Below are 22,550 nucleotides of genomic sequence, written 5' to 3' on the forward strand. Positions count from 1 at the left end.
CTTATCATTAAGGAGACTAAAATCAGCACTTCTACCTGTTATTATTAAACTGAATTATAGCAAAATTAAAATGACAGAAGAAGATGAATTTAATGATGCAATAGGCAAAGAGCTGCTGGACTCGTGCAAGAACAGTGAGGGCCACAGAAGTAAAAAGGAAGAAATAAAATGTTATGAGCCATCTCTAAAACAGGAGATATTAATTAAGGTTGTAGAGTTATATAAAAAGATAAAACATAGATAACATGTCTACAGACATATTAGCCAATGACCATTTGTGATGTTTTAATATGTGGCTAATAAAAACTTAATGTGGACAAACCTGCAACAGATAGTATGGTCTCTAAAAACTCTACCTTATCACTTCTAGTGATTCAAGATGTCTACTGTAAAAACTTAAATTTAACCACCAATAATTTGAGTTTACAATTCAGCTCAAGGCCAGACTGCATCATCTTCCAGAGACGTACCCTCTGGGAGGATAAGGGGAGAAGCAGACAAGACGACACCTGCAAGAAGCAGAGAGTTGGACTTGATGATCCTTATGGATCCTTTCCAACTCGAGATATGCTATGATTCTATGAACTTGTTTTACTAGCATAAGGGTTTGCATAAGGTTTTCAATTCTGAAGACACTTACTGCGACTCAGTATCTCAGAATCAGTATTTGTTTCAACAGTTTAAGATTGGTCATAGCCAAATATAAATGGCACAACTACTGAGAAAACAGAAATGCTCTCATTTGATTAGACTTAGTTCCAAGCTGCCAATTCAGCAGCAACTGAAGGTACTTCAGATGTTTCTGTTCTTGTAACTAGCACAGTAACCAAAATGGTCCCCACGTAACAACCTCGTATTCATTAAATTAGCCAGTCATAACCACATATATACATTTATAGCTACAAAAAGATATTCTGAATTCTTCAAACAATTCCATGCTCACTCGTTCTCTTAGAAAGTAAAGCAATCACATTTTAAGTCAACAAGATCTGTATCAGGTCTGCTGGAGGCAAAGTGAGCCTCCAGTTCTCCTGTAGCTCCTGGATGAAGTAGCCTGCGCAGCTGCCCACGCTCTAGAATGCCTCTCCAAATCCCACTCAGGAACTGGGAACAACGGCACTGTTGACTACACCACAGCCACTTCCTTCGGATTCATCCAGATGAGAAAAGCAGGTTCAAAACCAACCAGTGGTTCAGTATTACTGGGAGTAATTAGCTACCGCCTTGAAGCACTCTTCGCAACAAGCCCCCAGTGAGCCAGCTTCTAACTCTACAAACCAATTACAAATGTCATCTTTCAGCAGCGCACTTTAAGCCATATTTTTTAGGACTGCTGCTTCAAGCTGGAGAGTTCCAATTTAAAGCAGCAAAGATTAAGAAAACTCCGCGTTTGCATCAGCTTCCTTAGCAAACCTCCCTCGTTTACACGGGGCCGTGATCTCTCAGAAACTGTTTTTTGTCTTTACAGAAGAAGTAGACATTGCTGGTGGCTTCCAAAGAGACCATCAAATGAGAAATTTTAAAAGAATCACCATTTCAGAAACCAGCCTGCGCAGTGCTTCAGTTTTCAACCTGTGCTTTATTTACTTAATCTAAAATCCGAACCACTGAACTCTGCTAATTCTGGAATCCTGGCTATAGGATTTGGTAAAACAGCCAGGCTGCTTTGTTCCAGTTCAGTAGTTTCAGTGTAAAATGACGCAGCTCTGAATCAGTGCTATGATGGATTCTCTTGTGTCGATGATGATTCAAAAGACAGGACACAAATGGTCCATGTTATCTATCATAACACTTTGGTCTGGTTATCTCTAGTAAGGAGAAGCAGATGGCATGCAGGGCAGTCAGCTCCTCATTTGGTTTCTCTGATTAAGGGTATGAATAGCATCACTGATCAAAACAGGAGCCCACAGAGTCGCCATGATACAGGACTCCCTTCTCATCCCTCACTCCCCCAATAGGACATGAATCACTTCTGCCTAGAAAGCAGACCTTAAGGACAAGCTTCCTTTCAAGCCTTTTTTGTTTTTTGAATCTGCAAATTGGAGCGAACTCTAAAGCCAGCATCTGGCAGAAACAAGGCAGCCCGGGCAGGGCCACACAGAGAATCCCCCACACCGCACACCCTGTACAGCAATTACTGAAACCCGAAGCCCTGCGCAAACCTCTCTTCAAATGCTACTGCTGCCATCCTTGTAGCAAGATCCTTGTGGATTCTTCCAATCCTACACGCAAGGGCTCAGGCAGGGCTGAAGTGCAAGCATCCAAATGCAGGGCTTGTCAAATTCCCATTTCAGGCAGCCTCACGTACAGAAATACTCCACACAACACCACAAGCTTGCAGGACACTTCAAGCCATTTCAGTCTCTTATTTCAATAGAGAAGTAGTTCAGGACAGAGCTTACCCGAATTCACTTAATCCATAGTAGTCTATTTATCAGAGTTACAGAAATAGCATCAGCGCTCCCAAGCCCACGGCTTCCTTCAAATGCAGAGCTCTCTTCCATTTCTGCTGAGATCCAAACAACCCAAAGCTGTATGACAGCCGAGACCAACAGAGCACTTCTGCTCAGACCTGGGGCCGCTTGCCCACGAAAGGGTTTGTTTCATGATTCTGAAGAGCAAGAGCTATTCACAGAGGTGGCTGTCTAGCTCAGGGAGAATTAGCTGGGGGTTTTGTTAGGTTTTGGTGTGTTTTGGGTTTTTTTTAATACACAGCTTGAAGGAACTGAGCTAACCAATAGAAAGTCACTCAACTGCAAAACCACCAGGTTTGCTCTTAAATCTAAGGCTTTGCTACTACACGTCGATGTCAATACTCAAGACATTCTTTTTGTTACCTAAGGGCCCCAATGCAAATTGGGAACCTTTCGAACAAGGCACCGCACAAACACACAGGAAAGCTCTTCAGAGTGGGGACTGTCTAAACGTGGGCAGAGAGGAGCCGCGGTGGGCTCTTTATACCCAGTCACACATTAGAGGCGTAACAGGAATAGATTTCTGGCCTCAAGTCCCTACACAGGGGAACAGGGACAATTTGTATTTGACAATCTCTAAGCTTTAAAAAAAGCCAACCTGAACTCTAGTCAAACGCAATAAAGATCTGTGGTTCCACGACCACATTTTCCTTTATTTATGTTTTTGTGTTTCTTGTTGCTGTGTAAAAAAAACCACAATAGCCACAAAGTAACTCACTATGCATGAAACAGTGTCATATTATGAGGAGGAAAAAAACTGGGGAGGAAGGAGAAGAGAGCAAACGGACAAAGAGTTTCTTTCCATCTTACTTTGGAAAATTAGGAATAAACAATACCATCACTAATACCTGCATTTACACATTTTAATCCGTTTTTTTAAAGAAGGAAAGAACATTCTCTTCTTTCTCCACATTTATTTGCGTGGTTAATGGCTAGCAGTACAATATTAGGTGGACTTCACCCCTTTCCTATTACAGGAAAGAAAAACATTTTAAAATATTCATTTAACTCCTAATGCATCTGTCCTCCCTTCACCTTTTGGCAAGAGGAAACAGACCATATGATTTCATTATTGTTTTCAGGCATTTATACCTAGACTCTAAAGAGACAATTAGGAGTAAACTCCATTGAAATCAACAGATACTTGGTGCTTTGACAATTCAATGAAGCTCTCAAACCTGTAATTCTGGAGCTGCAAACTCTGTGTGCAGACAGAGGATTTCAACATTTGCATGGGTCTCCAGCCCCAATGAACTGACTCGAATCCAAACATTATCTTTTGTGTTTCACAGAGCCCTGGAGAGAACACTCACTCAGCAAAGATCCAATTGCAGGATCAGCAAATAAAGATGCCGCAATAATTTTATCTTGACAGCTACATGTTTTAAATGACAGTATTTTTTTTCCTCCCAATAAGGAAATGCCAATTCCTGCAACCCAGAAACCATACGCAGAAGGTCTGCACCAAGCTCTCAGATTTAGGCAAAAATCAAGCACTAAAAACATACCGATCACAAGGTTCTCTCCGGAGCAAAGCCTTGGGGGGTCTTTCTAAAATTGACACACAGAGTGGCAGCCAGGATATCCCTGCAATGCTGCACAGACTGGTTCAGTTGTCCTCGTGACGGAAAACCAGCACACTGAAGGCACCACTTACAAAACAACACACTCTACCACAGCATTAGCCTTCTGCTGCAGCTGAAGGGAACAACTTCCAGATCTGTTGCAACTTGAACTACTAAGTATAGCCTTGAGCTATGAGGCAAGAGAATGACAGACTGTAATTCCCAGCTTGCTTTGGGTAGCAGTCAACAGTGCCAAGAACATCAAAGACGGCAGCAGCCACTAATTTCAAATATCACTGCTTTACAAATCATTATTTGCAGTAAAGATGTGTCTCCTTTCAATCCTCTGGAAAGGGGAAGCAGTGGAGAGCAGGCAAGAAAGAAATATGAATGGTTGCAGCCATATGCTTCAGTCTGAGGACAACTTTGTATTCAAGAAGACATCTTTTGCTCTACAAGAACTTAGAGGCAAGGGCAGAGGGAGACCTATGCTGTCATCTGCTCTTGAAACACACACGGTCCATTAGGAACCAATATATACAGCAGCTTAAGACCAGGGTCTTAAGGTCCTAAGTAACGGGTTCACAACCTAGACCCAACCCAGCAGGGCAAGGAAGCAGAGGGGATGAATTCGATCTGCCAGAGCCCTCCTGCTGAGGTGAAGAAAAGTCCACTGGTATTGGATGTGGTCCACTGTGGAGATATGATACCAGTGCTCTCAAACACAACTGTTAGCGGACTTACTGTTTCTAAGAACAAAGACCATCTGACACCAAGAAACACATTCCCAGCTCTCACAGAGTTAAAGCTTCCCTTCAGAAGAGGGGGTATTTGGTTCCTAGGTCACATCCCGCCTCCTGGTGACACTGTGCCTCTGGAATTGCTGGCAAGGTTGGAATGCGTGCAGTCTCTATTCCACCACATACAATCTTCTGCCTAACCCAGGTGATGAGCCATTCTGGGACTGAGAGAAGAGAGCACATAAACACCTATCCCCAGAGCCATTTACAAAGCTACCACTCAATGAACACCAAACAGTAACAGAACCAGTAATTTCCCAGTATCTTGGGTCGCAATACCTCCCAGCAGCAGGTCTACCCTGCATTGCCCTGCTGCGTTCCAGCTGTATGTGGTTCTCCTTTTCCAAGGCGAGGGAGGGGAGACTCTGCCAGCACACCACCAATTTACATAGAGATTTTTCTTCAGTGTTCAGGGACTTGTAACATTTTCCTCTTCACCATACTCCAGAAAAATCTTGGTGCACGAGACATTAGAGCACAGAATCACAGCATGGTTAGAATTGGAAGGGACCTTAAAGATCGTCTAGTTCTAATCCCCCTGCCACTAGACCAAGTTACTCAAGGTTACCGGATCCTTTAGTTCATCCTTCAAACGCATCTACCAGGTAAAAGAGGAGCACAGGGGAACAACTCACCAAAGGTCACACAGGACATCAGTGACAGATCATGAAAAAGACCCCACACTCTTGAACACCCCCAAGCACCTGCTCTACGGTGTCAGCAAGCTCCCCGCGATCAAATCTCACATCAATAGTCTGCACTTAGGAAGAGTATGTGCAAAAAAGGGTGTGGATGTGTGGGGAAGGGGAGGAGGGAATAGTTCTCAGAAGCTCACATCCTCTGCTTTATTTGACTTAGAGGAGATTTAAGAACTAATTACTAAATGAAACAATCACTGCTGGTAACAGCCCCTCCTTCCTCTCACTTCCTGGAATTGTGTCTGGATCCTCTGACTTTGCTACCACCCTACTCTGCACAAATAGGTATATGTGCATTTTCCAAAACCGGTCTTGTTCACTCTCTCACACCTCACCTGTTTCTACAAAAGGTGTATGCTCCCGGTTACCCTCCCAGTATCCCGACTTCTTGTTTTCCTCCAAAGAGGATTCTGGTCCAAAGACCAAGGATTGTTTAGGCTTACCCCCACTCTCATCCCTCTGCCAAGCTGTTTGCTGCCTCAGAATATATGCTGACTCCATATTAAGAATACCAAGTGAACCCCACAAACCTCTAATGACTCTCTGATTCATAAGCATTTAGGTAATTGGATATTAAACACTGGGTTTGATAGTGTTGCTTGCACTTGCATTTTGATTGCATCATACACGCCTGTGAGAGACTTAATCTCCAGAATTAGCTAGATGATTTTTTCTTTCTTTCTACTCAGAAAAATGTGGTTAACAAGGAAATTCTCCTTTGCTTGAGTCACAGTCGCAGCCCAATCCTCCAAGGCCGCACATATGGGAAATGCAGGGCTGAGACAGCAGTGTGGCCCCTACAGATTCGTTCGAGGTTGCTGTGTACCATGCTGCAAAGTGCGCATCCTAATATACCAGATTAATCCCATCTTGTCACTGTGATCATAATCAAGTCTGTTCTTAGCTCCTTCTAACTGTCCTTTACTGATGGGAGAAGGGGGAGAGAAGCTTCATTCATCACTTTTTATAACTTGCTTGGCGATCCACAGAGAGAAGGCAAAATAATTAATTCATTTGTTCTATACATATCTCCAGTGACTCCCACCACCGCAAAGGCAGCTAAGAGATTATTCAGACGTTAGTTTTGACTCATAGAATCATGTAGGTTGGAAGAGAAATCCAGGGGTCACCTAGTCTGACCTCCTGCTCACAGCAGGTTTAGCTTGCTGTGGGCCATGTCCAGTCAAGTTTTGAGTATCTCCAAGGACGGAGGTTCCACAACCTCTTTGGGCAACTTGATTCTACTTATGAGGTTTTAAAAAAAAAGAAGTTAAATTAGTAAAATTGTAAGTAATCATAAATCCACATCCGCAATGACTTAATACTAAGGGAAGCTATTTGTAAGATTCTACTGACTGCTTTGGCAGATTCTAAGCTCACTCAAAAGCAACTTTTGCTTTGGAAGCTCCCAACTTCCAATGCGGTCTGAGAGATATTTGCACATTGGACTAGCAGCCAGAACGACAGTAGTAGTATTACACTCCACTGATGGTAGCGAGCTGCTCCATAGAAACTCTCCGGACTTCACTAGCCATAAAAAAAATATTTTAAAGCTCCTCAGGAAGAAGCCCTTTCTGAAGAAGATCCAGACTTGTCAAACTACCTCCCGCGTCTTTCCTGGCAATATCAGGCCAAACTTCCATGCAGAATATAAACACTTCTGAAGATCAGACTGTTTACTACAGTACCAAAGCAAATGACAGAGGACAGCCATTTTTAGGAAAACCTATGTAAAATAAAGACCTGCAGTTCCTTTAAGGACAGTTTAAATTGCAGAATGCACAGGGCAAACTCTGCAGCAAACAGCTGACATGCACAGAAAAGAAAAAAAACCTCTCACCCTTCCGATCACATGGCAAATCGCAACTAGTCAACTGGAATCCAAGGCTGCAGCTCCAAAAATAGTCTTTCTGAAGCTGATTAACATTTCAGTTTGAATCTTTAATGCAGAACTAAAACTTTTGCCTTTTGTAGCTGAGGTCGCAACACAGAGAGCCTTTAGCCACCCTTCCAGCTCAGAGCAATGAATGAAAACAAAGCCACCCACTGAAGTGACAGGTGAGGCTCAGCTAGGATATAATATTTATTCTGGAAATAAGAAAGAAGGGAGGAGAAGAGAAATCTTTTTGCTGAGCAGATAAACACCATAATGCAGTGCAGCAGAGAAGGGCTCTGCTCAACACAAAAGATCCGCAGCCTTCTGTGATGCATGAAAGCCTTAGATCTTGCCTGCACCCCACTGAGCTCACGAGCAGGAACCGTGTTGCGGCGTTCTGAGGCAGACCCACGGTGCTGCTCTGCGGCAAGCTCACGCCAATCACTCCTCAACATACCACAGAGCCAGAGTGGAACCAACGTTCTCCTTTTTAGGTTGTTATTCATAAACACCACTGACAATGCTTTGCCTTTCCATATATGCACTTCTGCACGCCAACTCCCACATAAACCTGTCAAAAATGAATATGAACATGCTACCCACAATTATGATATAAATGACACACCCAACCATGGAACAAAACCCTCTTCAAAACGCTCGGCAAAAAAAGATATCTGACTTCAACGCACGCGAGAGCTCTCCTAACAAAACAGCTGAGCAGTAGCTCTGCATGATCTGCAGAGGCTCAGCTACGCAAGTCCAACGTCCCTCCTGAATAAAGCCATTTACTAAAGCCAGCTCTTGCGACGGCATTCCCCAGCCCGAGGTTACCCTCCTGCCCTTCCACCACACACACCAGCTCCTTCTTACAGGTTCTATAGAAATTGCAGCAAGTAACTGTGTGCAATGGGTGTTAGGGAACTCGCCTCATCCTGCATAGATGACAAATGCATTAAGAAATGCTCCTTTTCTTCATTTATGTAATTACCTGCTACTCTTTGTCTCACGTTATTCTTAACGCTTTTAAAAATCTAAACAGTCTCAGTGATTCTGTCTGCAACTAACAGTTAATACATTCATATGTTTATACACCAGTTATCCTCTGCCACATCTGATCTTCATCACCACTCTATAAACACTTTTGCCCACATAACCGCCTCTTGCCTGTTTTCTCCACTTGCCTTTATTCCTGGAGGCACATCCAGCAGTTTCTCATGCCAGCTTTCTACAACAGGAGGGATAATTGATCATCGTTCAGGAAAACTGCAGGACATGGAAAAAGTTTTGGCCCTTAGGTCCTATACCAGATACTGACCTAAGGTTAAGCACGTGAATGAAGCCAGAACCGTGGTATTCCCTAGGAGAGAATCAGCCTCAATCAGCCCTTCATTTCAAATATTGCTATAAAAAGTGAAGCTTTATGAGTTGGGACTCAAGGACAACTAAATTTGTTTAGGCTCCACACTGGCATCAACCCACTGTATGACCTTGAGGAGGTCATTTGGCCTACAACACTCCCTCTTAATACATGAAAATTATGGAACCTTTATGTTTAAAAGTTCCTTGACTATTTAAGACATTCGAGCAGCAGAAAGCCTTATTACTTGGTTACAGAAGTCCAGAGTTTTGCTTAAACAAGATCGCTGCACTTGAATCCAAGAACAACGGGAGCATGTGAGGGAGGGAGGAAAGCAGGGATGACTTGCATTACAGCTGCCTCGACTGCGAATAGGGGAATTTTGATCTACAGCAATCCAGTTTAGCCATCTGCATCACACTCAAAGCACTTTTAAAGGCCTATCAGTCATTACCAAGTGCAACAGTCTCACACAGTGACTCATACTAAAAGGTTCCACGTGTTTTGAACCAACTGGTACTTGGGCTCCCAGCCCAGATCCGTCTCATCCTTCCATTTCAGTCAAGTGCAGCACAGCCCGATGTGTCCTAGGCTACGGACCCTCGCCACATCTTCTGCCCATTATCTCAAAAGGGTCTCCAAATATATAGATATAATGGCTTCCAATTAAGTACTTTAAAATATTTATGACTGACTGTTAAAGAGCAATGGCATAGAGGGAAAACGATTTGCTTCTCTGCTGCTTAATTAACGTTTCAGTGGTTGTGAAGATGCTCAAGGTGTGAAAATGCCACTAAAATACGAGCATTTACAGCATTAAGTTGATATCTATAGAAATTAGTCCATTTTGATTTTAGCAGTGACAGCCCCGATTGTGCATAGGGTCATCTTCCACTCCATGATCTAGCTAACTAGCTAACCAAGTGCCCTGGTTTTGGCTGGGATAGAGCTAATTTTCCTCCTAGTAGCTGGCATAGTGCATCACTTGTTTTGTATACTCTATTGTTATTATTATTATTATTATTATTATTATTATTATTATTGTCTTCCCTTGCTGTCCTACTAAATTGTCTTTATCTCAACCCATGAGTTTTACTTTTTTTTTCCATTCTGCTCCCCATCCCACTGCAGGGGGGGACAGTGAGCGAGCGGCTGTGTTATTAATTGCTGGCTGGGGTTAAACCACAACACCTAGCAGAAAAAAGGTTACTCTTACTTTTGTGTACAGAGAAGCCAAGCAAATGGTTGACTTTTGGAGTCCTAAGACCTTACCGTTTGTTTTCATCAATACCACCTACTCCCTTGGAAAGGGTTTGGAATAGAACCAGACAAACTGCCCATAACAACCAAAGCATTTTAGCCTCACTGACAGTCTTCTGTCTTTTTTATTCTTTCCCTTTTTCCTTTACCCCCCACATTATTCAGTAAATTATTTATGTGGCAATATTACAATCTCACAGGTGTTAATGAATCTATTCTTGCAACTGTCCCAAGGGACAGACACATATCATCGTCTCTGCTGTAAAAACAAGGAAGTCACAACACGAAGGGACAGGTCAGCATAATTATGACCTGAACCCAGATTTCCAAGTCCCAACCCAATGTGTTAGTTACAAAACAATAAATATTAACAAGCCCCTATAAAATTAAATAGTTCTTGAAAACAACCTAGGAAAAACACTGTAAAAGACAGGCTACTGCCAGCAGCAAGTTGGTTGTGGAATGCCCATTTGAAACAGCTGGCTCTGATTTTGCTTTCCCCAGGGTGCAATTATCTTCAAAACTCCAGAGCAGGACACTCTCAAAATAGCACTTAGAGATGACATTCACACAAAGTCAAGGCAGAGATGCAGCCTGTTGAAAATCTAAGCCTTTGCAGGCTGAAGTCAGGTCATGACCTTGCACACTGAGAGCTCCATACCAATTCATCGAGATGTTGTGGTTTCTAACGCGCAGTCCAAGTGCCACTCTCCAAGCCAGTTCTGAAGCTGAGAATTGAAAGGCAAGGTTCACAATGCTTTCAGCTGATCATCAACGGCTCCCAGCCCCGTTGATGAACAGCAAGAGAGGCTGCACAACTTGTAAGGTTATTGGCCACTCCACCTACCATATACTACCAAGAAAATCTCTATCTTTGTGCAAAGGGAACACTGATTTTGGTAATATAGCCTCCCTCGGCACAAGCTGACTCTAATAGTGACTCCTTTTAGCTATGCTTCCAGCCCTTTCAAAGTTACTTGGGAAGCATTAAGAGCTCCCTGAATGCCCAAGATTTCACATCATCCCTAAGGATGTTTTGGGATAACGTAACTTTAATTCATCAACATGCAAAAAGCATCACTTTGCAGCCACTATTCTCAGACCTCCAGCCAGAAGCGTGGGTGCCTCCACTTAAGCCTGAAATTCAACTGCTTAACATCAAAATGGACAAAGAAACATTTCAAGGTACTAAATCCCCATTTTAACACAGGTAGCTCAAGCAGTGACAAGAGCAGTAACATAGTTACACAAACTTCATTACAGCCCACGGATTACACTAGGGACTCCGCACTTCCTCTGGCTGCCAGACTACATGTAAACCCATACTGCCACAAATCATTTCAAGGGCTTCCCACATTAACAGGATTCAAATTGAGACAGAAAACACTCTTTGCTACCACACGTCCAAAATGGCAGGCAGACATCCTCTCACCCCATGGCTCATACCTGCAGAAAACTCTTTGCTAACAGTCAGGCAGAAAGGGCGGTCTGAATACGCCAAGTGACAGCAGGAGACATGTGGCAGCACACCTCCATCGCTGCTGACCACTCATTTCAGTACCTGGACTTGGGGGCTGGTTACCGGGTCATTCCAAGGCATCACTGCACCCACTGCCAATAGCTGCTGAGGTTACAAAAGTGTGAAACTCAAGCAGACGCTGAGTAAAAGACATCCGACAAGTTGGGCGGCAGAAAGGACCTGGGCAGAAAGGTAACAATTTCAGAACAAGGGTGGAATTACAGGACAATGCACCTACACGTCCAGTGGAAAGAATCCAGCAGAAGTGAGTCAGGCACTGCAGTCCAACTCATGGTCCAACACAATGTGTTTTCCAGCAAATAACATCCTCAAATTCCCAACACTAACTTTTGAAGGTGAAATTAACTCCTGAGCCAAACACAGCACAAACACTACATTCCACCTGATTTGGTCTTTAATGACATAGCAGCCTCAGCACAGGAATGGATCTGACGTAGGCAGAACTACCTGACAAAGGAGGATAATTTAATACTTCAGAAGCATGTTATGAAAATATAACGAGTGACATCCAGACCGTTGTGTCATAGGTACTTTTCCAAAATCCCAAAAGACTACTACGCAACATTGCATTATTCTTATTCAAAATATTGACCACCAATAAGAACTGAGCCCACAGGCAGCAGATGGCTCTTACCTTTGTGTATTTGCACACATTTCACAATGGCCAACTGCCCAAGCACTTACTTTTGCCCCAAGTTAAGACCTTGTTTGATAGCAAGATTAACAGTAAATTTGCAACTTGTAAGCTCTTCAGGGACTGAGTATTTTCAGAGGAAAGGCTGACATTTACATACATTACATCACAGCCACAGAAAGAAGGGACCACACGAACAGCCGTTGTTTCCCTGCAACTGAAAGAACACGCAGACATGAGGACCACAATACCATCACGTGCATGAATCTATAAAAGCAAATAAATGAGGCAACTAATGGTAGACAGCATAGGGAGGTTTTGTGCCAAAGCAACCCAAAGTCACATGTTCTTACACTGCCTTCACAATTCAACAGAAAAAAACAGGTTCTCAGCTAAAGACTACTGCCAGCACACTTTATTTGCATTACTAGATGTCAAGCAATCCATTTTCAAAGGCAATACCACCAATCACGTATTGTAAATTTATGAATCTATTTTCTGTCCTAAAGGGAAAAAAATATACATGTACAGAAACAGGTTACTTCCATCTCAGTACAGCCCAATTGCTGTCACTGCTAATGCTGCCATGACCACATGCAAACCAGAGCATTCTGCTTAACTGTCTTTCCACTACAATTATTCTGGCATTCGTGGCACCAGCACAATCTCACAGCACGTGGTAAAAAACCTGCATAATACTTGCTCTTGAAAACGTGACAGCAGTTTTTTTTTTATCATTTCTTCACCCAAACACCATTTTAAAGATAACAATATTTTCATCTAAAATCAGAGTCTCTAACAACAATCCCAGATACTGTCAGGTCCTCACTTTAGAAAATGAGTAACTGTGTATATTAATTTTGCAAAAATTTAGATGTCTACCTTCAGCACATGCAATGTTAAAGAGATAGGTGCCCATTCTGCTGATAGAACAAGGAAGGAGAAGAGATCTTCCTTTAAGATTACGAAGGACAGGTGTAATGTCCTAACTAATAACGTGATGACCCTGGCTGAGCTGTCCTTCAGGAATCAATTCCAGAGCAATAAACTCCACGAATGAGTCAAAAGACTATGCCTGTGACCCTAGTCCCATATATTCCATCAAGTCCACTGCTCTCAATATGGAAAGAAGCACCCTTCTGGAGAGGTCCACTAACTATGTGCAGTGAAATCACTCTGAGAGACAGCAGAAGGAGAATGAGCTGCCTGAAATTGTGTCCTCCCTCTTTGCTTTTCAGTCAAGAGTGACTTTGAGTCCTTCACAATGAAAGCAAGAAAGAAACAAGTTCAACATATGGCATTAGAAAGCTGAGCATTTTTTCCTAATCAACTAGAAGTAAAGTGAGTTTATTTCTACCATTCTAAGTAACCACTGGATACGGTAGCAACTCCAGACAGCTTATGACAACTATTCAATTCATTTTCAAAAAAGGTGTCACACAACCATGACAGATATGGTGTCAGCTGCCAAACACCACAAAACAGGAAATACGAAACTTACATGAGAACAGTCAAGATAAGTATCAATTCTTATTCCTATGTGAAATGTTCCTTTTGTGCTCTCTTAAAAGAATCTCATTATCATAATAAAGGTAGGTCAAAAAATAGCCACAAGTGTTAATCAATACCTCAAAAAAATATTATTTACAGACAGGTTAAAATTGTTGCTAACAAAGAGATGAACGCCAACATGAGAAACAACCATATTATCCAGCAGCAGCTATAGCACTCCAAGACTCCAGACACTTGGGAGAGAAAAGAAGCTATTCATAAATTTATTTAGCATGGTCCCTATGCAGAAACCTCAAACACTTATCTTTCTCCCCCTAGGTTATTTGTCTAGACATATTTTAATTAAATGGCATAATTCTGGTCACTGATGTGGTGAAAATTATGTAGTTTATTTTAATAAGGTCTTTTGGTCTATGCTACTCCAGCTTCCAGAAATATCACTCACAGCCCATGACAAGTTAGACGTATGTTGTAATGAATGCGATAGCGCCTGTTGCCTCCAGACCTATATAAAACACAGGCACAAAGGTGGAGACTACCGTCGCTGTTTACCTTCAAAGCACATGCAAATGTCAACTCTCCCACAGAATTACACAGAAAACCTCAAAAGATCACGTATCCTTTTTTTTTTTTGTGGGAAGCCACTGGAAACCTCCACTAGTCAGTTCTTTGTACAAGTTTAAGAAGTGTACGACATCATACACAGAGATCAATTTAATACAGAATTCCCCAAATCTTCATGGACTCTCAAAGGCGACCCAGGAGGGGTATACGTGAATCCATTTCATGGCGGGTTCAGCTGTTCAACACATGGCCTGGACAGTCTTTGTGGACAAAGTATTTTGGAATCCAGACCACAAGAGAAAGTTGTCCTTGTCTAGACCCCTTCAAACTTCAGCCTCTCACCAGGAACAAGATGCTAGTGGTGGAGGGGAAGCCCAGATACAACCCTCTAACGTTCCTAACACTTGCAAGACAAACTTCTAACATAATGAAAAGCTGGGTTCGGACCTCTTACAGAGGTTCAGACCTAGTAATAAATTCCACCCACTTTTCACCTTTAAAGTATAACTGGACCTACAAGTTCGTTTAGGCATTGAAAGAGAGATCTCCAGCTTGTCACAAAATCCCAAGTCAGATACAAATTAAGAAACAGGTAGTCTTTGTATACATGCCTATACTGGATGGTGATCACTCTTTAAATATTTTCACCATGATAAATCAGAAGTTTTTGTTTTCACCATCAGAAGGGTGTTCCAGTGGAGAAGTGAAACACGTTGTTGATTGCGGGCGCAACCCCCCAGCCCCACGTTCATGTTTAGATATGAGTTTGCTATTCCAAGCTACACTATAATGCATTTTACAAAAATATCTACTATTTCATTTGGAAAAACCGCAGAGTGAGAGCACAAATTGCATGGAGTGATGTACTCAATATCCTTGTAAAATCAAATTAAGGGAGGCATTGCTTTGAGAAAACTGGAGTCTTCCAGTAAAAGGCAGCTGTCCACATAAACACCAGTAAGCCAACCTCCCCCATTTCATGAGTAGGCCCTTCAGTTTAGAACTGGAAGCACTAGTAAGGGAGAGGTATGGTTGTTTCATTTACTACTACACTCCTAAAAAACTATAAGCAAGAAGGGAAGCTGTGGTGCTCAGGGACTCACTTTGGTACTTGATACAGGCCTTTCAGTTCTTTATAAAGAAGGATTTCTTCAAGCTATTCTTGTTTGGTGCATTCTTACAAGAATGTACAGCAGTCCTGAAGGACAGATTTTTCACATACAAAAAAAAAGCTGCAATGAAAAAAGCCCACAATACTGTACTTCACTATCTCCCCAGGTGCATCACAGGCTTTCCCATCAGATCACCAAGTCCTTGTTCCTCACGAATAAAGCAAGAAGCATTTGCCAACAGCACTTAAGACCAGCCATTTAAGGAAAATAAAAATCAGATAGGTCTAAAACACTGAGACATTCAGCTAAGGTCCCCTTCAAAAGACAGGGAGCAGGCCTGCCAAGAACTGACTTGTGTGCACTAAGAAATGGTGCTCCTCCAAATCCTGCACCTATGGAACTATTGCCCAGCAGCTGATGAAGCCCAAAGGCGGACTGTGCTGGGAGGGGCCCCCGTTAACAGGAGGTACGTGCTTTTTACCTGCCCAGCTCTGCCTGTTTGGTTCCCCACCTCCCACTCGTTAAGAGTCATTTAGCAACCTAAGAAGCTGCTGAGAGAAACAGTTCAGATAAAAGGTGTTCAGATTTTATGCATCACCAAGAGAGAACTGAACCTTTTCCATATGCAAAAGGGGAGCAAGCAAAATGCAAACCCTCCATTCCAAACCTGCCCAAGCCCAAGGACATTTGACTTCTAAATGAGTATCTGTAGGTCTAAGTTCAGAATCCAACAGAATCTTTGCCTTAATTTACCAATGTATTAGTGTGGAAGAGAGCAGGGAAACACAGGGCTCGATTTATATATTTATGTATTTAAGCAGCATTTAAAGCCCTCTGAACCAGAAAGCAGACTCTCATTATCCTGGCACCATACAGAATGAGATAAGCTTTGTCCAGGGAAAACCATCATCTGAAACACAAGATGAAAGACTTATTGCATCTCTTCCAGCAGATGGTAAGATGAGGCAGAAAACTGTGTGGCAGGGTTGACAACCAAACTCGGGTCTTCCAAGTGCTAGGTAATCACCTTAGTCACAGGCAGCCATCTGAAGGGGCTCTGCCACTCCTACGAGCACGGCATTTCACCAGGAACCAAACATGGAAAAAAAATGCAAGCAATGTCCATTCAGAGAGAATTCACATTTTCAATTTGTAACAAACAGTCCCCCTTGCCTTTGTCGCCTTACTTTTACAAGCTTCACCGAGAAGATTCCTACAGTATTTGCAAAGTGCACTTTGACAGTTAGTTGGTTCCTCCTGGATTCAGTGATTCATTCGTCCCAACTGGAAGATATGCATCCGTACACCCCTCTTGTTCTGTTTAGCGAGCTGTGGTTCTCCTCTGGCAAGGCAGCTCTTGAGGGATCTAACAAAGCTCAGAGTTATTACCTTATTGTCTACTTTGGCTGTGGAATGCATCACAGGGAAATCTGAATCTCACACAGGTTTTAGATTGACAAATACCACTGCAGGTAGCCCTATCTTCTAAAGGAAACACCCTGAACCTTGCAGAAGATTTGTACATCCTGACAGCGGACAGTATGCCCCAGAGATGGAGCCACAAACAACGTAACTGGCAGCCTTTCTGCTTTATTAATATAAGGCACGAGCCAGTATAACCTAACTCCCTAGGGAACTATGTGCATAAACACAGGAAAGCCACATCATCTGAGTGCAGAGCAGTTTCTTCACCATGCCCAAACGGTGTCTAGAATGCATTTTGACTAGCTGCATGCACTGTGAAATGACATGCAGCATCACTAGGGAATGTTCGATGAGCACATTCATCACCCCAAGAACAAGGCCAAGTTTGAAATTGGGAAGAAATTATAAATTCTCTCTACTACTAAAGCTGTTAAGAGTTGCATCATCCATCTTTCATCAAACACAGTATTTTCCTGTCATGGGAACTTCATAAGCCATTGGGCCTCTGACTACAAGAAGGCATGCGCTAGCCCCACTGCACAGCTGAGATTTCTACCCTCTCCCTAGAGAACAGGCAGAGCACCGGGAACAACCTTTCCTGAAAAGGCAGATGCAGCCAGACTCAGGCTGCCTAACACTCAGCTTGGGACACACAACAGGGCTGCAAAAGATGCCTTCCAAATCCTATCAGAGAAGCAGAAGCTCTTTGCCATATTAGGTTCAAACTAATGAGAAGAGCCCAAGTTCACACCACAGTGTTCACAAGCACCAAAATCATATTTCAACTCAACTACAATCCAGAATTCAAAGCAGTTTTTCACAGGTCAGACTTTCAATTGACTCAACATCAACAGACAATAACACCGGCATAGGTAAACTCTAAAGTCTGATTTTGTTACAAATAGTAAAGAGCGGCTGAACAGCTCCAGCTCAACCAATCCACACCATAAATCCTGAAGAGCTTCTTGAGCTTTCCAAATCCTTTTTTTGCTGAAGGATACCGATAGCATCTCTCAAGAGTACAACTCCACTTTGTCATTTCCTAAGTCTGATTTCATTGAGACATATATTCTGCTGTTTGGCAGAGCCAGATAAGAAGAGACCAAATCCCAGTGGTTTTGTAATCTGTCCATTCTACTACAGCTGTGTTCCTATCTTTACTCATTCTCTGTCAGAGACTCGGGAAGACCAGAAGCTCTGTAACTGCAGCAGTTGCCAATGGTTATCCAACCAACCAGAGGCTGATTCCTTAATTAGTGATCCCTGGAGTCTAAAGAGAGAAAAAGAAGCCATTAAAAGGGGACAGCATGGATGAGAAGGGGGGGGCAGGTGGGAATTAAACACTGAAACATAGACTCGTTGTTTAAATTTGCCCAAAAACATGCCAAGTACCTTATCCAGAGGCAAAGGTCTAGCTGTTGCTTTTAAAACCAGTATCCAAAGAAGCCACCAAAAATCCTTTCAAAACTCAGTCCGTCTGGTGGGGAAATTAGAAATACACATTAAGCAACTACCTCTTTTACAGAATCTTAAAGGGGGCTAACAGTTTAAGACACCTTGGCAGTATTTCAGTTATAACCTTTTAACACCGATATCGCCTGATGACCATCTCCTGAGTCGCTGTTTTCAAAAGGAAATCTGTCTGTAAGAAAACACAGCAACAGAAGGAGGTACTGTCAGATTCTCAAAAACGATAGGTACTTTGTTTTGCCCAGGCAGACACTGTTCTCCAGTAGCACTGTGCCTCCAGCCCTCGAGACACAGCTTCTTTTGATAACACAGGTTTAATAAAAGTTCAGCTTTTGTATACTGCCTCCACAGAACACTTTTTGGAATGATATCTGACATCTGCGCTTACAGCTTAACACTCAAGAGAATGATTCATATTAGGAAAGGAGTAATATATTTTCAAGACCTGTTTTTGTTTTGCATTTAAATTTCTATACTTACTATCCTTAGAGAAAAGGATGTTTTAAGATTTCATGAACTGACAGATGTGCATGTCTCTATTGTTTTTATTTATTTTACCTGGCTGCTTTAAGTAACAAGAAAATATATGAATGTGAGAAACCAGCAGTCTTGGCAAGGGAAAGTCAAGGTAGTTCTATGACTGCTTAAAATAAGTTTTTAAGAGGCAACGCAAATTTTAAGAGCCCAGCTTCCATGAGCAGCTAGAGAAAGTTGGTAACATTTAGTACTGTGCCTTTAATAGAGGAAAGGTCTCAATTACTTGCCAGCAGTGCAGTTGATTTCACAAGCATCTACAACTTATACCCAAATGCCTAAGATTTAAAGAACGAAATAAAATTGTTAAAAAGGCAAACTCTTAGAATAAGTACTGAAAATCAAAAACACATTTATTCAACACACATATGTCTTGCACATCCTTTTTCAGATGCACAGGGGACTGGCTAAATTGAGGACAATGTGACATCCAGTGCCCTATGAGGACAAAATAGCAGAGAGGTATTGACTGGAGTGAATGAGATGAGACTTTCCAGGAAGGAGAAGGAGAAAAGACAATCAACTAAACTACCAACTCAAAGAAAGTTTAAACAAGACTCCTAACCCTGGAGAATGAAACCTTCCACTCATCCAAGAAGCAAGTACAGACAATGCGCTTCAATTCTTCAGTCCCCAGAGGAACCAAAAAGACATGTTTTCAGAGACAGATTCAACCTTTACCTGTTGAGGCTATCAACAGTGGGGCAAAGGATGGTGGTGGTCTGTCTACCACTAAATTCCTAGGTGCTGGAAGTTGAACTAACTGCTCAAGCAATCCAACATCCACAGCATTATTTTCCAGCCCAGAAGCCCACCCAAAAGCCACCATCGCTTAACCTTACTGGTTCCCTAAGGTTATGAATGTTCACAAGAACATCCCATTTGTGTACAGAGTTATAAAGCCACTTCCTGATTTGTATGATAGTACTCTAAAGAAATCAAACATATAGAGCTCTAATTATGATATTCAATCTTCTGCTGAGAGTTCACAGTGCCCCAATTATTAACTGACATTGTAAAACTTCTTGTCAGCTTGGAATCCAGAGACAAATCGCCACTGCTATTGCTCCTAGAAGCCCTCAGGATAAAAGGAGAAAGGAACAATAAGACCCAAGAGTTTCTGGAACGATAAAAAAGAAGAAAGGTCTTATTTTGCTAATTTGAAGCAACGCATTTTACTGGACTGACAGTGACAGACTCAAGGTTGTCAAAACCAATTGCATCCAGAAGCAATCATTGGAAGCAACCTTTAGTGAGTTTGCTAGGCTTGGCTAGATAATTATGTCATTAATTTGTTCTGGTATCCAGTATATCCCAGGCCACAGTCCCAGACCTTGGGCACAGTGAGTGATTATAACGTCTACGCACTCATTTTCTATTACCTTCACTTTTATTTCATGTAAAGAAAAAAAAGCAAGATTCTTCCTTAAAAAGGACAGATCTTCTACACCTCAATGGATTTCTCCCCTTTCTGACATTTTGTCATTTTGTGTGTGTGAGGAAGGAATGTATTTCAGTTTAGTACCATCAATATTTAGCCAGATTGCACAACTTTTAATGTTCCAGGGAGATGACTAGGAAATTATCCAGAACCAGTACAATATAGTATTCCCACCCTTGCTCCCAAATACGCTAGACTGTACTTTGGTCTCGACTTTCTAGACTTCCCTCACCTTGCTGAAAAGCTTTACTGGTGCTTAGTAGTTATCAATGGAAAAAATAGCACAATGGATCTTCTTTACCCACTAGATGAAAAAACTAGAGCATTTACTCCAACTGCTTTATTTACATGCTCATACCTATCACAGCTGTGTCACCATGATAATTACAACAGCCTGAAACAGCTTTTAGTAAACAGGAGCCAATTTGCCAAGCGTAGGAAGAGGTTCTACCTAACTCTTCCCTTTGTGGCTGCCAGGAGTAGGAAGGCACATAAAGTGCAACAAAACAGCTGAACCTGCCCAGCGCACAATTTGATGGCTCCGAGTGTCTGATTCACAGAGCCACTGACCCTACTCTCCCCTTTCTCTTTGTGCACGTGAGGGATTCGCACTGCTAAGGCCGCTGCAGAAACAACGCATGGACCCAGAGAAGAGGCACTGTCCCAGCAGAAGGGTTTACATTGCATCATCCAAATACAAAAAACATAGCTGGAAGGACTGTTACACTCGTAAGTGGTAGTGCTCATGGACCATGCTCTGGCCACCTCAGAAGTGATTGTTCTAAAGAAAGTTCACGTTATACCACAAGGAGAACAGGAACATCCACCCCATTTTTCCCCTCCTAAGAAAAGATCATTTGTGTGCATACAAAATACGGGAAGGTGGAGATAAAACCTGTCTCCTCTCAATAAATTTTACTTTAAGCCCATTAGTTCCTGTACTATGACCCTCTCATTCAAAAAAACCCAAACAAACGCTCCAATGATGCCTGTCCTTGTATTTGTTTCTTTTTGCTTAGACGCCATACAAGTTCTTCAAAGTAAGGACTGTTTTCTTACTAGGAGCTTACACTCCACCTCATGAAACATGATGCCCATCTTCACAAAGGATCCCTCACTGTACACCCAACCATAAGCAACCACGCTGCATTTGTCTCTGCCGCCTTTTTACAAATGTAAAGAGCAATGCAAGTCATGCAGCAACTCACAGGACAAGGCCAAGACAGACCAGCCAAAGATGTCCCCAACAAAAAGAACCTGTCAAGGAGATGCCTCCTAAAGCTCATCACCACCCTTCCACACCCACGAGCCCCTCCCGTCAGGAAGGAAAATCCCAGTTCTTTTTGCCATGCCTGATTTTAGTCATATAAAGTCAAGTCAGCTTGGCACTGCAAATACAAAGCTGCCCTGCAGCAAAGGATAATTCACAGTAGCATTATCTTCAATTCACTGGCTTACTGTTAATTTGGTCTGAGCGGGAGGGTGGGGGGGAGCGTTAGCAAAGACAAAAATAAGCAGATGACAAATTTGCTTATTAACCACATTGAATAAGAGATGTATTGAAAAAATGTAAGGAGGGAGGGGGGATGAAAAGCTGAATGTGAAAGAAGCAGGAGCTGCAACAGCATGGCTAATGTCAACCATGAAATGCAACCCCTGCTGGGACAATTTGAAAGACAGAAAAGGGAGGCTTTTTAACGTTAACTATTTGATTGCTCGGCTTCAGATGCATCTAGCTAATATCACACAAGGAACAGGGTTTCCACTTACCCCATAGGAAATTCTTACAACTTAAGAGACCTGAAACAGCACTGAGAACTATAAAGAAATTCACTCTGCACTGAAAACTTTATCTTCACCAACAGTCGATCAGCACACACTGCGCAGAGTCATCCCAAAACAAGTAAAACACCAAATAACTCTTAACAATGCTCCAGCTGCACATGCACCCAGGCTCCAGGACCATTACCTAGTTTACCTTTATTCCGAATATTCAAAGCTCTTTGAAAGGCACATTCTGTATCTTTTCAGGATTAGTTTCTAGTACCACTGAAACCACTGAGGATGTTTGCATAGACTGAAATAATGAACTCGTCAAGCATGTCTACAAGGATTGCACTTGCTCAACAACCTCTAATGACTAAGTATTCCCCTGTTTCCCCATGACATCAGAAACCCAACCTCTCCCTTGAATTCAGCAGTTTAACTAGCACCTCTAGAAACAACATGGTTGGTCCAGCGATTCCTAAATATTCATGTTTTCTGCAGCACTTATATCTTGCCATCAC

General features: G+C 42.3%; 1 protein-coding gene across 2 annotated transcripts in view; it reads right to left on the reverse strand.

Moving 5' to 3' along the window:
• DVL1 (dishevelled segment polarity protein 1) overlaps positions 1-22,550 on the reverse strand; it is a 96,148-nt gene that overhangs the window by 58,390 nt on the left and 15,208 nt on the right. The gene's annotated exons all lie outside the window — the stretch shown is intronic.

The sequence above is a fragment of the Vanellus vanellus genome, assembly GCF_965231255.1.
Source record: "Vanellus vanellus genome assembly, chromosome: 20".
Lineage (NCBI taxonomy): Eukaryota > Metazoa > Chordata > Aves > Charadriiformes > Charadriidae > Vanellus > Vanellus vanellus.